Here is a 13722-nt window from a genome sequence, read left to right as displayed (position 1 = left end):
AGGAAAGAGATCAAAAGAATTTGGGGGCTGCTATTCAAAAATTAAGTCACAAACGTCATGTTTTTTTCAACCTAAAAGCATTTATCTGAGTTACTAACTCTATCTTTACCAATTTCTTTAAAAATCTATATAACTAGAAGGTCTTCAGTGACAATCTTAAATAATGCTATATAATCGTAATTTACTTAAGTAATAATAGCTACTTTCTAATTGGCTAAAATAACCCCTCCCCTCCTCTTCCTTATTATTATAGGAATACAAAAATAAACTTGATTTTGAAAAAGAGCTACATTTGTGAGGAAATACATTTTAATTGCTGGTAATTCTCAATCGAAAATTATCTGACATGGTAGCCTTTGATGTTCGCTTCATTAAGTAGAGATGTTTTTGTTGAACATGAACGATTCTATAATCATAGGAAATATCGAACACTAACTACATGTATATATCGATCTCAGACGTAACATAAGAAAGTTATTCTTTATTATTCATGTATAGTGACAACGTTTTGCTTATCAATGATCGAACAAAAACCAAAAATCATACAACTTGGTTTATTTATAATTATGAAATAGACAAATGGGAATTTCCAGATGCATTAAGTTTACGTTATGGATGGCAATTGAAAAATACCCCTCAGCACTGCATTTGTGGAAAGGCTTTTGCAACCGATCACGCGATGATATTTCCTCATGGTGGTTTACCAATAGTGAGACATAATGAAGTTCGAGATATAACAGTGCAGTGGATAGCAGAAGTTTGCTCGACAGTTGAGAAAGAGCCACAATTACAACCTCTTTCTGGGGAAGTGATATTACCTCGTACAGCCAATAGACAAGAAGAAGCGAGACTAGACTTTCGTGCTAAAGGTTTTTGGTCTAGATAGCAAGATGCACTTTTTGATGTAAGGGTATTTCACCCAAACGCGTCGAGCTACCAAAACACCAATCTACCTGCAATCTATCGTCAGCATGAGATGGCTAAGAAAAGGGAATATGGTGATCGAGTAAGAGAGATTGAATATTCTGCTTTTACACCACTGGTCTTTTCAACATCAGGTGGTATGGAGAAAGAGACGGCAATTGCTTATAAACGGCTAGCTGATCTGCTGGCACAAAAGAGAAAGCTGCAATATGGCATCACGCTAGCGTGGATGTGTTGTAAACTGTCTATCGCACTGATTAGGTCAGCAATTACTGCGATACGAGGAAGTCGATCTGCCTCAACTCGCGAACACACTATAAATTTTGACCTAGGTTATTGGGAAAGTTGTCTTTACAACCTGACTTTCCCTTTTTTTCTTTTTTTTTCAAGCTAGTAATTTGAAAATTATCATGGATATTTTAAACATTGATTTTATGTTCATTCACATTATACAAATATTTGTATGATGTAGTTATAAAAGTTGTACTATTTTTATCATTAAATAAAGTTCTTCACACTAAAACTAAAAAAAAACTGATAGACAAATAACATGTCTAGTAACGACAATTCAATCGTTAAGTGCACTAAAATTAATTACGAAGAAAAACGGATGGGTTATTTTTAACTGTTTCTAATATCCTATCCTTTCATTTATGAAAAAAATAATAAGAACGTCTGCGGTCAATTTTACGACTTTTTTTCCATAAGTTCCAATGCTTCCAAAGCATCTTTTAATCTCAAGCAAATGTAGAACGTCCCCTCTTTTACGTTTAGGTCTTCCCCGCTCAATTCAGCAACACCATATGCAAAAGGTCGTTTTTTCTTTTTTTCATCATCACAAAAATACACAAGAGATCCTGAATCTCCATCCATTAGAAACTTAACATCACTTTTTACCAACACTGCGTTACAAAATACGGGTCTTCCATCGTCGTCATCGAAATTAAACATTAGATCCTCAATGTTTCCAAAACGTGCCACTGGATCGCATGTAAGGAATATCATCGCGTTCCACTTCGAGTCGCTTGTTGGACAGAGGTCGAACCTTCCACACCTTTGACGGGTCGCTTGGTCGGAATTCGATGTACTTTGAAGCTTGCCAACCAAGTTTCTCGTTGATTTCTTGTTTCATATTATGATCAGTTATTCCGTTAGCGTAATCAACGACCATGTACAAGTGAAGATATGGCATCTGGTCAGTTGGACCCGCTGTTCCACATTTTCCACAAAACCAATCAAAGCTGCAAATGTGGAAAAATCACGGAAAGATTGAACAATAAAGCAGAAAAATATCTTCGCGTGGATAAAAACTCAACTGGAATTGAAGGAATATCAAAAAAACACAAATAGTAAGATTTACCTTTTCAATTTCTTATGCACGTCATTGCTCATTTTGAAATCGTCGGTGAGAAATTTTTTTTTAGAATTGAAAGTCATCGGTACCTACATATCCTCAGATAGTTGCATAAAATTAATATCAACGGTTAAACATGCAATCCATGGTAAATAAAGTGTCGATTTACCTGTAATTTCCGATGTCAACCGAGCACCAGTTGATGTGACTGGATTCTTTTCTATCAATACAAATTTATGATTTTTAGTTGTTCTGAGTGTGCACTGTTTTCAAGTCTAAGATATTTGCCATATTTGGTATGACGGCATCCATGTTTATGATACCCAGCCGTGTGTTAAGAAAATATAGTAATTTGGATGTGGTTTCCCGTTCGGGTAATTAGTATACAGATCAGTGACAACAACGCGCTGAATGCAATATTTGTTTTATGTTTTACCACGCGTGCATAAACCTACCAGAGGGTATAAATATGCTATAAATACTGCATTTTATACTCATCTGAAAGGTAAAAGTTGTTAACATAATTGAAATAAATTTAGTTTTTTTAACATATTTTAATATGTGGTATCATATTTGATACCAGCGGTATTACAGTAAACTACATTAATGTAAATTGCTTTGCAATGAAAATAATAATTAATTTTGAAAAAAGAAAGTTGGTTAAGTAAAGGTTTTATTGAACATTCCTTTGTTGAGGGGAAAAACTTTTTACTTATAAAACTATTTGTTATTAATACATCGTAAAACGTTTATATAATTAGCTTCTATAATAAATGAAAATACTAACCTTGGTCAAGGTCCATAGGTACTGCAATATAGAGGAAAATAAATATTATTTTCACATTTACTGAAGACATGTCAAATTAACTACCTTATTGTTGAAAACTGAGAACTATATAGACAGAAAGGCTTTCATAAAATTAATTAATTTTTCTTCAATTCATACAAAAAAAGATGCACAAATAACAATAAACATTATCGATATTGTTATATTGCATGACTATACTACGAACAAGGAAAATATAACTGAGCGGTAAAACTTTTCAGAGAGCTGTACAAATATACTACACAGAGCTGTCACTAACTAACAATACTATTGGTTTATTATTGATCTTTTCATTTTCCTCGACAGTTCCCAGCAAAAAGTTGATCACGTGCTAGAGTTGCATAGTTAAGCAATTTTATTTCTGCAATAATTACGTTTTAGCTAAAATGAAAACAATTGCACATCACTTTTTTAAACGATGTGCAAAAATCTGCGGTTTTAACGAAAAACACTGTCGTAAATCATGAATTTGTTCGCGTTTAAAAATATTAATTTAGCAATTAGCGCTATATAATAAATAACGTAATTATCGATTTGATTATGCCTCTAAAGAAACACTTTTATCAAAAAAATTGCACATCGTTTTTTCTGAACTAATTCGCACACTGAATTATGACGGCAGATTAATGTACTGAATGCAGGGTATATACTACACATAGTGACTCTTCCCAATATATTAGTTACAATGCTTTTTTAATCATCAAGGGCAGTGAAAAGAAAATTTTTGGACTTTATAATATTCACATGAATTTCCAACATGTTTACCTCCTTCACGTTTTAACTTCAAAGACATTTCCACTACCTCTGAATCTACACAAACAAAACAAGTCATGGTTAAGTTATAGGTTAAGTTGCTATTGAATGTGAGCGTTAATATATTGTTAAACTCGCTCAGCTGGGTAACTCGGCTCCATATAAACAGGCCCTAAGAATAAAAATTATGCAAGTATTTAATTTACGTGTCTTTCCATCAACTGTAAAACAGGAGACGCAAAAAGATTGAAACAAGTTGAGTTGCAATCACTTTAACACAGGATAAGAACTTTCTAGTAGGCATAAATTTAACAGTTCGAAACTGTTATGAGACCATCCGGCAATTGCGATAAAATATGAATTATGTTTGATCTCATTTATCTAAGCTTCAAGACTTGGTATTTAAATTCTGTTTAAACAATATTATTATTTTGAAACATTGAATTCATTGATTGACAACTTGTTTTGTCATGATACTTTGAACTCCTGATACTAACAACAGAATTGTTATTATTTGGGGGGGGTTGAAAAAAGGTTTGAACTTTTTGTAAATAAGAAATATGATAAAAAGGCAGTGCATAGAGTGTCATCACAGACATGATGTCTGCCACTCTCTTGTTTTGCATAGCCTAATTTCTCGGACAAATAAAATAACTCACCTTCAATGTTGCAAACAGACCAGTGAGACCTCTCCCAGAAAACTGCACAGCTCAATATTAGTGCAAACTAGATAGACAGTAACGAGTAATTGTAAACAAACATTAAAAATACTCATTGCAGATACATTTTCATTCAGTGACTATGTCCGCATGAATTTAGCATGATAATAATGGAAACCAACAATTATATACTTTTTCGGAGCCCATTTGCAGATAGTTGAGATCTTTTTTGATTGCATAACAAAATAATGTGTTAATGAAAACTATTAGAAAGAAATAGCTTTAGGTGCACTTATGTAAGGAATTCTCTTTTCAATAATACAAAAATCAGGTGCACCTTTACGTGAAAATACGATCTTTGGCCAACTCTGGCCAGCAAGGGTGCAAATTATTTTTTCACAACAGAGGAATGTTTTCAGGAAAATGGGCCTGAAATTAAATAAGAAAATACTTGATTTAATAAAGTTAGATATAATTACTGGTAAACAAAAGAATAGCAAATAATAAATGCTTAAAATTTCTAAACTAAATAAGTCTTCATTTTCAACATAACACAAGTGCTTGATACCTTCATATCAATCACCAACAATTTACACATAAATTCATTCACTTTTCCTTGAGCTTCGAAAAAAGAATCACAAACAAATTGCAACTTTATGCAATTCTGCATATTTACCAACCCATAGTGATAATGCATTGAATTAGTAAACCAATTCTTGATAATGAATTATGCTATCTCATTTTCTCACAATAAGTTTGTATGTAAACAATTCATTCGTAATCATATGTAACCAAAAAAATTTTAAAAAAAAATTTAAAACACTTTTAGAAGTGGACTTATTTGAACAGCCCCGAATTCTTTAATTAGTTATTTATGCCTCTCGTCTTTAGCACAAATGGCCCTATACAATACTCATCATGTTTGAGCCACCATACATGTAGTTTTCTTTAATTGGTTATTTATGCCTCTCGTCTTTAGCACAAATGGCCCTATACAATACTCATCATGTTTGAGACACCACTCATGTAGTTTTCTTTAATTGGTTATTTATGCCTCTCGTCTTTAGCACAAATGGTCCTATACAATACTCATCATGTTTGAGACACCACACATGTAGTTTTACAGCTTTAAATAAAATGAATTGTTTGGATTCTTTCAAATAATTTATATCAATTAAGAAATAATTGTATTTTTCGTGTTTGTGTATAAAACGACATCATACTATACACAACGCCTGGCTATTCATGTTTGACAGTGGCTTACATGTTATTTTACGATTTTTATGTGCTACATAAACAAATTTAACATCTACGGGTCATATACATTGAGTTCTATAAGACCTGGAGGGGAAAAGGTGCCTAGACCCTATGGTCAAAAACATAGTGGTAATGGTGGATTTTGGTTGTCAAAACTTCCACCTTGAGAAAAATTTTTAACATTCGCTCCCTACAGAATCAGGATTTTTTTTACTGCTTATATTAATGACAACCAGCAAAAACCACTACGATACTGTAAGCATAAAATATTGAAAATAATGCTTCAGGTTTTTGTGAAATAGACACACACATTTAAATGAAGAAAATGTATGGTAAAATAACATATATTTTGTCAAGCAATGCTTTAGCTATATTAGAAATATCAAACGGCATTCTTTACACTGTCAATGTGTCGTTAAGCTTTAATGCATAATCCCATGTGCAATACTTGTGTTTTGGACTGTTTGTGAACAGCTTGGTGCAACTGTCTTTCTTGAATAGATGGGTAAATCTTAGTTAAAATGTCCAAAAAGGAGTTAGAAAAAGTTAGCTTACAAGGTCCAAAAGTTAGCTTGGTAGGATTGATTCTGGGTGTTTTATAAAGTATTATGATATTCTGATAAATCTAATGGCAACTTATGAAGAAAATATCTTGAACTAAGAGAGCAAAACAATGAAATTCAGAAATTCTAAAATCATGTTGCTGGTTCTGTTTTAAGCCAAGATATTAGAAACTGGATTGTCAAATGAAAACCATGGATCTACTACTGAACAGAACTACATTACTTTCCCATTGAAAAGACGATTTCTTAAATTAAAGTTCATTGGTTTCTCTGACATAACACTTTTCTTATTGATAAAAGTTTTTGTGCTTGGCATTGATATTTTATATAATCGCAAATGTGGTTGTCAAATCCGGGTAGGCGAAAAAATTTTATTTCATGAGCCTGCGTCTTTCCGCTGACTTTGACAACCAAAATCCGTCATGTTTTTGACCACGTGGCCGTGCACTAATAATTATAATTTATAGTAATTTTGTTGACGTTTCCCCTCCAGGTCTTATAGAACTCAATGGCCATATATCATTGGCGATAATAAATTTAAGTGTGATTTCTAGCGTATCAGTAAAAAGGTTTTGATTTGATCAAATTATTCCATTTTTATGGCGGTTTAAAGTTGTGAAAATGCCCTTTTTGATGGACGATGTTCGTCTTAAGAAAATTATGGGAATGCAATACATTTCCAATGGCCAATTCAAAGCCATATGAATAAAATTGTTCATGTATCGTCTGTTTTGTCATATCAAATTAAAAAAACGAATAAACACGTGGCGGAGGAAATAAGAAAGACTTATTCTAAACCATGAGCATTTCATACTTTACTATGTCTCTAAAGTTAAACTAGAGTATTTTGTATATTCTATAATTCTTCTTAAGTCGATATTTATTGATAATTGATATATTGATAGTCGATATTTATTGAAATTCTTCTTAAGTCGATATTTATCGATATTTATTGAGTCGATTTTTAAGTTTGTCTTCGTTGTAAAACGTCTTCCTGCCAAATGATGTAACTTAGCGAGTGTCGGTAAAAACAAACAAACAAACAAACAAACAAACAAACTTACGAACAAACGTTTGCAGGTAAATCCATGACGACGGTCGTCTACCAATGAAATTCCCTGAAATATAAACGTTTAATAAATTGCATTGCCATGTTATTTAGAAATTTCAATCATTAGTATTTAAACTGAACACTGACACGCAGTTTTCTCTCTTTATAGGTCCGTTTACACGAGCAATTTTAATATGACAGTTTTTATGCGACAAATACATTTGACCGTGTAAACGACACAAAATATATGTAAATATACCTGTTCCCATGGCGATTGATGTATTGCGCCCATTATAATAATGAACAGTTACATGTCCATACTTCATTTTACGACGTACTTTTAATGTAATGTTTGTGCAAAAATGGCGCTGACCAAGGCCGAAAAACCTCAAGCAGTAGCTATTATTGCATCTCTAATGGTGCCTCTACCAGCCAGTAAAGCTTCTACTCCCTCCCCCAAAACCCTGTGCAATCACCATAGACGGACAGCCTCTTGTCCAGACCACAGACTTCAACTACCTGGGTAGTACAATCTCCAGCAATGCTAAGATTGAAAAGGAAGAGGAACAGAATGGGAAGAGCGAGTGCAGCGTTCAGTCAACTAAACGATCGGCTATGGCAAAAGCATGTCTCGACCAGAGTTAAAGCCAAGGTCTATCAGGCGGTGGTGCTGACAACACTCCTTTATGGAGCAGAGGCATGGACAATCTACAGGCTTCAAGTGAAGAAACTGAGTGCGTATATGATGAGACAACTGCGGGACATTCAGAAGATATCATGGCGGGACAAGATCGCAAATGCTAAGATTCTCCGTCTGACTGACTTGCCACACATGGCTGACATGCTGATTCAAAAGAATTTAAGATGGATTGGTCATGTCCATCGTATGGAGAGATCTCGTTTACCACGCCAGCTATTGTACAGCCAACTAGTAGAAGGGAAACGAAACCAAGGCCGACCTCGACTCAGACTCAAAGATGTCATGAAACGAAATCTAAAGAGGAAAGACATCAACGTGACAACCTGGAAGCAACTGGCTGATAACAGACCGGCCTGGAGAGCTTCAATCCAACCATAGAACAGTCCTCGTCGCTTACGACTGACTGCATGATGATGATGATGAATGGTGCACGAAGTGAAAAAAACGAAAGTCACGATGATGGTGGGTAAAACCGTGGAAAACTGCGCAGCGCCGATACGCACAAGGGTTAGCACAAAATTTAATTCAAAAGATCCGAGTGACTGACCATGATGAATTTAGAAATTTGTTTCGGTAAGTAAAGAAATGTGATAGTCTTTTTATTCATGCACTCTTCAAAATTAAACTAGTCAATGGATTGTACAATCAATTCATATTTTACGTTCTTTTTTTAATAATGAAATTTTCTTATTTTCCTTACTTTTATTTACAAATTATAATTTTTACTACTTTTAAGGATGGGTTCCATTTTGTTTGATGAGCTATGTGAAAAGTTAACACCATTCATTGAAAAGAAAAACACCACTATGAGAGATGCTACATCTGTTCTTGATCGCTTGTGTGTAACATTAAAGTTCTTAGCATCAGGATGCTCACAGGATTTGATGTACAGTTTCAGAATATCAGTTTCATCTATTTCAAAATTGTACCTGAGGTTTGTGAAGCTTTTATAATGTGCTGAAGAAAGTATTTAAAGCCAATCAAACAACAGCAACATTGCTGATGAATTTAAGTGCAAATGGCACTTTCCCCATGCAGTTGGCACTTTGATGGTAAACATATCAAGTTGCGTGCACCTCAAACTCAGCCTCTGAGTACTTTAACTATAAAAACATTTTAGAATAGTCCTCTTGGCTAGCTGCAAATGCTAAATTCATCTCATTTGATCTTGGAGCCCTGGCAACCAGTCAGATGGAGGAATTTTAAAGACAGTCACCTTAAAAACATATGCTATTTCCCACAAGCTGAAGAGCTAAGAGATACATTATTGCCTATACCTTACTTTCTGCTTGGAGATGAGGCATTTGCTTTGAATGAAAATCTAATGAAACCATATCCACACCAGCACGAAGCACCCAGCACGAAGAATTGTCGAAAATGCATTTGGATTGATGTGTAGTCAATTCAGATGTCTTTTGAGAACATTGGAGTTGGATGTTTCACATGCAATGCAGGTGGTGAGGGCCTGTATGGCACTGCATATCCAAATCTAAATTGAGAGTCATCTGATTATTTACAGCAAGCTCCTGAAAATCTTCCTCCCTACCAATAACGATGTACATAATATCGACTTCTTTATTAGACACCACTCTCGTTTGATCCGGAACGCGGACAATCGGTTGTCCGTTGTAAAAGTATTTCATGCTTTCTTCGTTAACTGTGGCATTTAGAGATTTTTGGATTTCCATAAATTGGACTCCGCCACAAAAGTCTTGTTGACGGTCATCCAAATTATTGACAACACCAGCTTGAGCACAGGTCAAGGCATAGTACATATTATTTTTAAAGCAGAACATTGTCAATGTTCCAAAACTACCCTCGGTTCTTTCCGCTATAATTTTAGACAGCATTCGAAACTTTGCTTCTTTCAATGGTTTAGATTGTAATTCGATGTATTTCGATGCTTTCCATTTTAACTTTCATCGATTCATTTTGATAGCGTCCTCCGAATTTTTCTTTCAAAATCAACTGTGACATACAAATGAGGACTTTACATACTTGCAGACTTTAACGAACGAAGTTACGAATGTTCTGCCTGATTTCTAAATACCTTAGCTAAGTCATGGCAGTTATTTGTTCACAAACCTCAATTATGCATTAGTTATGTATAATTATTGAAGTAGTGTTCTTTTGTTTGACAAATGACAACCCAGGCAGTGATTCTATAATGTTGCATTTTGATTCTTGCGAGAGTTGAAATTAAGGTTGAACATAAGTTTTTCAAGAAGGAATTAGGTTTAGACAATTTACTAACATTTCTGTTATTTTTGGATACATAATGACACTCACCAGGTTTTGCCAAAGTTGATTTGTTAAAGAAACCTGTACGCATCAACATGATAGTTATTGCCAGAGACCTAAATCATATTGCTAACCAAAAGTTAATAAAAACTGGAAAAAAGTTATTCTTTATTATTCATGTATAGTGACAACGTTTTGCTTATCAATGATCGAACAAAAACCAAAAATCATACAACTTGGTTCATTTATAATTATGAAATAGACAAATAACATGTATAGTAACGACAATTCAATCGTTAAGTACACTAAAATTATTTACGAAGAAAAACGGATGGGTTATTTTCACTTTTTCTATTATCCTCGTTTCATTTATGAGAAAAGAAATCAGAACGTCAGCGGTCAGATATGTAAGGTTTTCAATTATGTGATATATGGTTAGTTACAGCTTGTTTTTTACTCAATAAAGTTACATATTCGTAATTATTGAACTACTGGATTATTACATTATTGATAAGTAATAAGAACTTTAGGGAATATAAATTATTACGTTAAAATCAAATTAAATGTACGTTTTTATTGACAATCGTTCTTTGAAATTGGTTCTTTAATTCGTTTATTATAATTTGAACTTGGATAGTTAAAAATTTAAATGGAAAATGATGAATATTTAAATCAAACAATTTTCCACGTTTAATGTATTGAGAAAAATTGTTGGGAAAGAATGGGATTTAAACAATCGGAATTCATTCTTACTACCAGTTTTTTCTCCGTCCATTTTAAAGCTCTTCAATCTCCGCATCCACCGTGCCTTTCTCCTTCCTCCCAACTCATGAACCCCAAATCCTTCACATCACTTCACGCCCGAACCGAATCCATAGAAACCATCACTTTTCAACACGCGTTTGGTCTTCCGCGTCGTCATCAAAATTAAACTAGACATCCGCTTTCCAATCGTCAGATTCGCTCCACTTGTCTTGTTGATAGAGGTCGAACCTTCCACACCTTTGACGGGTCGTTTTCGGAATTCGATGTACTTTGAAATGCCAACCAAGCTTTTCACATTTTGATCAGTTATCCGTCCCGACCATGTGAGATATAATCTGGTCACCCGTTGTTCCACATTTTCCACAAAACCAATCAAAGCTGCAAATGTGAAAAATCACGGAAAGATTGAACAATAAAGCAGAAAAATATCTTCGCGTGGATAAAAACTCAACTGGAATTGAAGGAATATCAAAAAAACACAAATAGTAAGATTTACCTTTTCAATTTCTTATGCACGTCATTGCTCATTTTGAAATCGTCGGTGAGAAATTTTTTTTTGAAGAATTGAAAGTCATCGGTACCTGCATATGCTCAGATAGTTGCATAAAATTAATATCAACGGTTAAACATGCAATCCATGGTAAATAAAGTGTCGATTTTACCTGTAATTTCCGATGTCAACCGAGCACCAGTTGATGTGACTGGATTCTTATCTATCAATACAAATTTATGATTTTTAGTTGTTCTGAGTGTGCACTGTTTTCAAGTCTAAGATAATGATAAATCATAATCATTAAATACCATTAACATTTTACGAGAGTTTCATGTTTTTTAATTTTTCTGACGGTGGCTGTTGAAAACTGTACTGCTCAATATTAGTGCAAACTAGATAGACAGTAATGAGTAATTGTAAACAAACATTAAAAATACTCATTGCAGATACATTTTCATTCAGTGACTATGTCCGCATGAATTTAGCATGATAATAACGGAAACCAACAATTATATACTTTTTCGGAGCCCATTTGCAGATAGTTGAGGTATTTTTTGATTGCATAACAAAATAATGTGTTAATGAAAACTATTAGTAAGAAATTGCTTTAGGTGAACTTATGTAAGGAATTCTCTTTTCAATAATACAAAAATCAGGTGCACCTTTACGTGAAAATACGATCTTTGGCCGACTCTGGCCAGCAAGGGTGCAATCTTGTGTGAAGCAGCTGGTCAGAAAGAACTTGTATTGTTTTTCCAAAATGAAGCAGTTCTGAAGTTCAAGAATGGTTTTGGTTGCTAGAATTGTTCCTGTTTGCGCAGGCCTCCACTTGGCATTTGATTCTGATCCTATTTTCAATTGGGTAAAAAGTTTAATGATTGATTCAAGGAAAGATACAACTTCTGTATGTTTTTCATGTGTGTAGAGACTGAAACCCATTGTTGAAGAACGTGATGTCATCAGGTTGTACCACAGACCAACTTGATCACAAAACCATGCTGTAGTTGTGGCATTCTTGGGCAGGACTTTTTCCTGAATAAGAAAGCGAATGGCTGCCCCAGTTTTTCTGGATAGTAGATTCTTAGCCATGCTCACTTTTATTTTTTCAAAATGCCCAGGATCACAGCATTTTTCATTCAGGTGTGGTGCAATCTTTAGATTATGCAAAGAATCATAATTAACCAGCTTTTTGATGTGATTTATTGTGACTGCATTTGTAGGTAAATTGCACTCAGCAATGGCATACTGTGGGATGAAAAATGTTTGTCCACGAGTCAGATGATTCCTGATATTCTTCAAAACATGTGGAACATCAGGCATAAATGTAAGTCTCTGACCCTCAATAACAGGATGCTGAATGGTGTTGACTATTTCCACAGTATCATTACACTGTCCCAATTCATCATTTTCTCTTATTACTTTACAATAGATCCCAAATTCCCGAAGAACAGCCTGGTTGCCCCCTTCCATATCCATAGTGACATTATAAACTGTTAAATTGCATTCACTTGCCTTTTGAATTATCTTAATGATAATATCTTTCACTTCTTTAGCTGAGAATGAATTTCCAGTGAAGAAGTAGGCAACAACTTGTTTCCATCTTGTTGTCAAACCACATAACATGAAAACCATGGCATGTGTTGCCATTGTGTCTTGCATGTCTTTTTCATTGCTGCCAGAGATAGTGCAATGGCTGATGACTGACTCAGTTCTTGTGTCAAAATCATATGATGGAATGATTGCCATTTCGTCAATGCCTGTTCGCATGGCGATTGATGTATTGCGCCCATTGTAATAATGAACAGTTACATGTCCATACTTCATTTTACGACGTACTTTTAATGAATGAATGAATGAATGAAAATCTTTATTTTGACACGCTGGCCTTGTCAACTGGGGTTGATTTCCACAAGGGGCGTGCTTTTGTTCAAAAACAATTACAAAATTTACTAAGAAATAAATTATCTACAGAAGAGAAGTTTAAATATTTACAGAGTTTAGTTTATTCCATCAGTTACATGTTAAACTAAATCATAAAATGCAAGCAGCAATTTTCTTTTGAAAAAGTGACACGCTTTTGCTATTTCTGATTTCTGCTTGTGCAATGTTTGTGCAAAAATGCCGCTGACCAAGGTA

The 13722-nt window shown here is 34.2% G+C and overlaps 1 protein-coding gene and 1 long non-coding RNA gene across 2 annotated transcripts in view; one reads left to right on the top strand and one right to left on the bottom strand.

The window, feature by feature from the left end:
• LOC124438156 overlaps positions 1 to 13722 on the bottom strand; it is a 56662-nt gene that overhangs the window by 26177 nt on the left and 16763 nt on the right. The window lies entirely within an intron of this gene.
• On the top strand, positions 12669 to 13051 carry LOC124438208. Its single transcript, XR_006946017.1, has 3 exons — positions 12669 to 12726; positions 12807 to 12910; positions 13016 to 13051. It is a non-coding gene; the product is annotated as an uncharacterized LOC124438208 (long non-coding RNA).

The sequence above is a fragment of the Xenia sp. Carnegie-2017 genome, unplaced genomic scaffold, assembly GCF_021976095.1.
Source record: "Xenia sp. Carnegie-2017 unplaced genomic scaffold, XeniaSp_v1 HiC_scaffold_19, whole genome shotgun sequence".
NCBI classification, from domain to species: domain Eukaryota; kingdom Metazoa; phylum Cnidaria; class Anthozoa; order Malacalcyonacea; family Xeniidae; genus Xenia; species Xenia sp. Carnegie-2017.
Note: the sequence above shows the minus strand (reverse complement) of the source record. Positions and strands in the feature narration are given on the sequence as shown.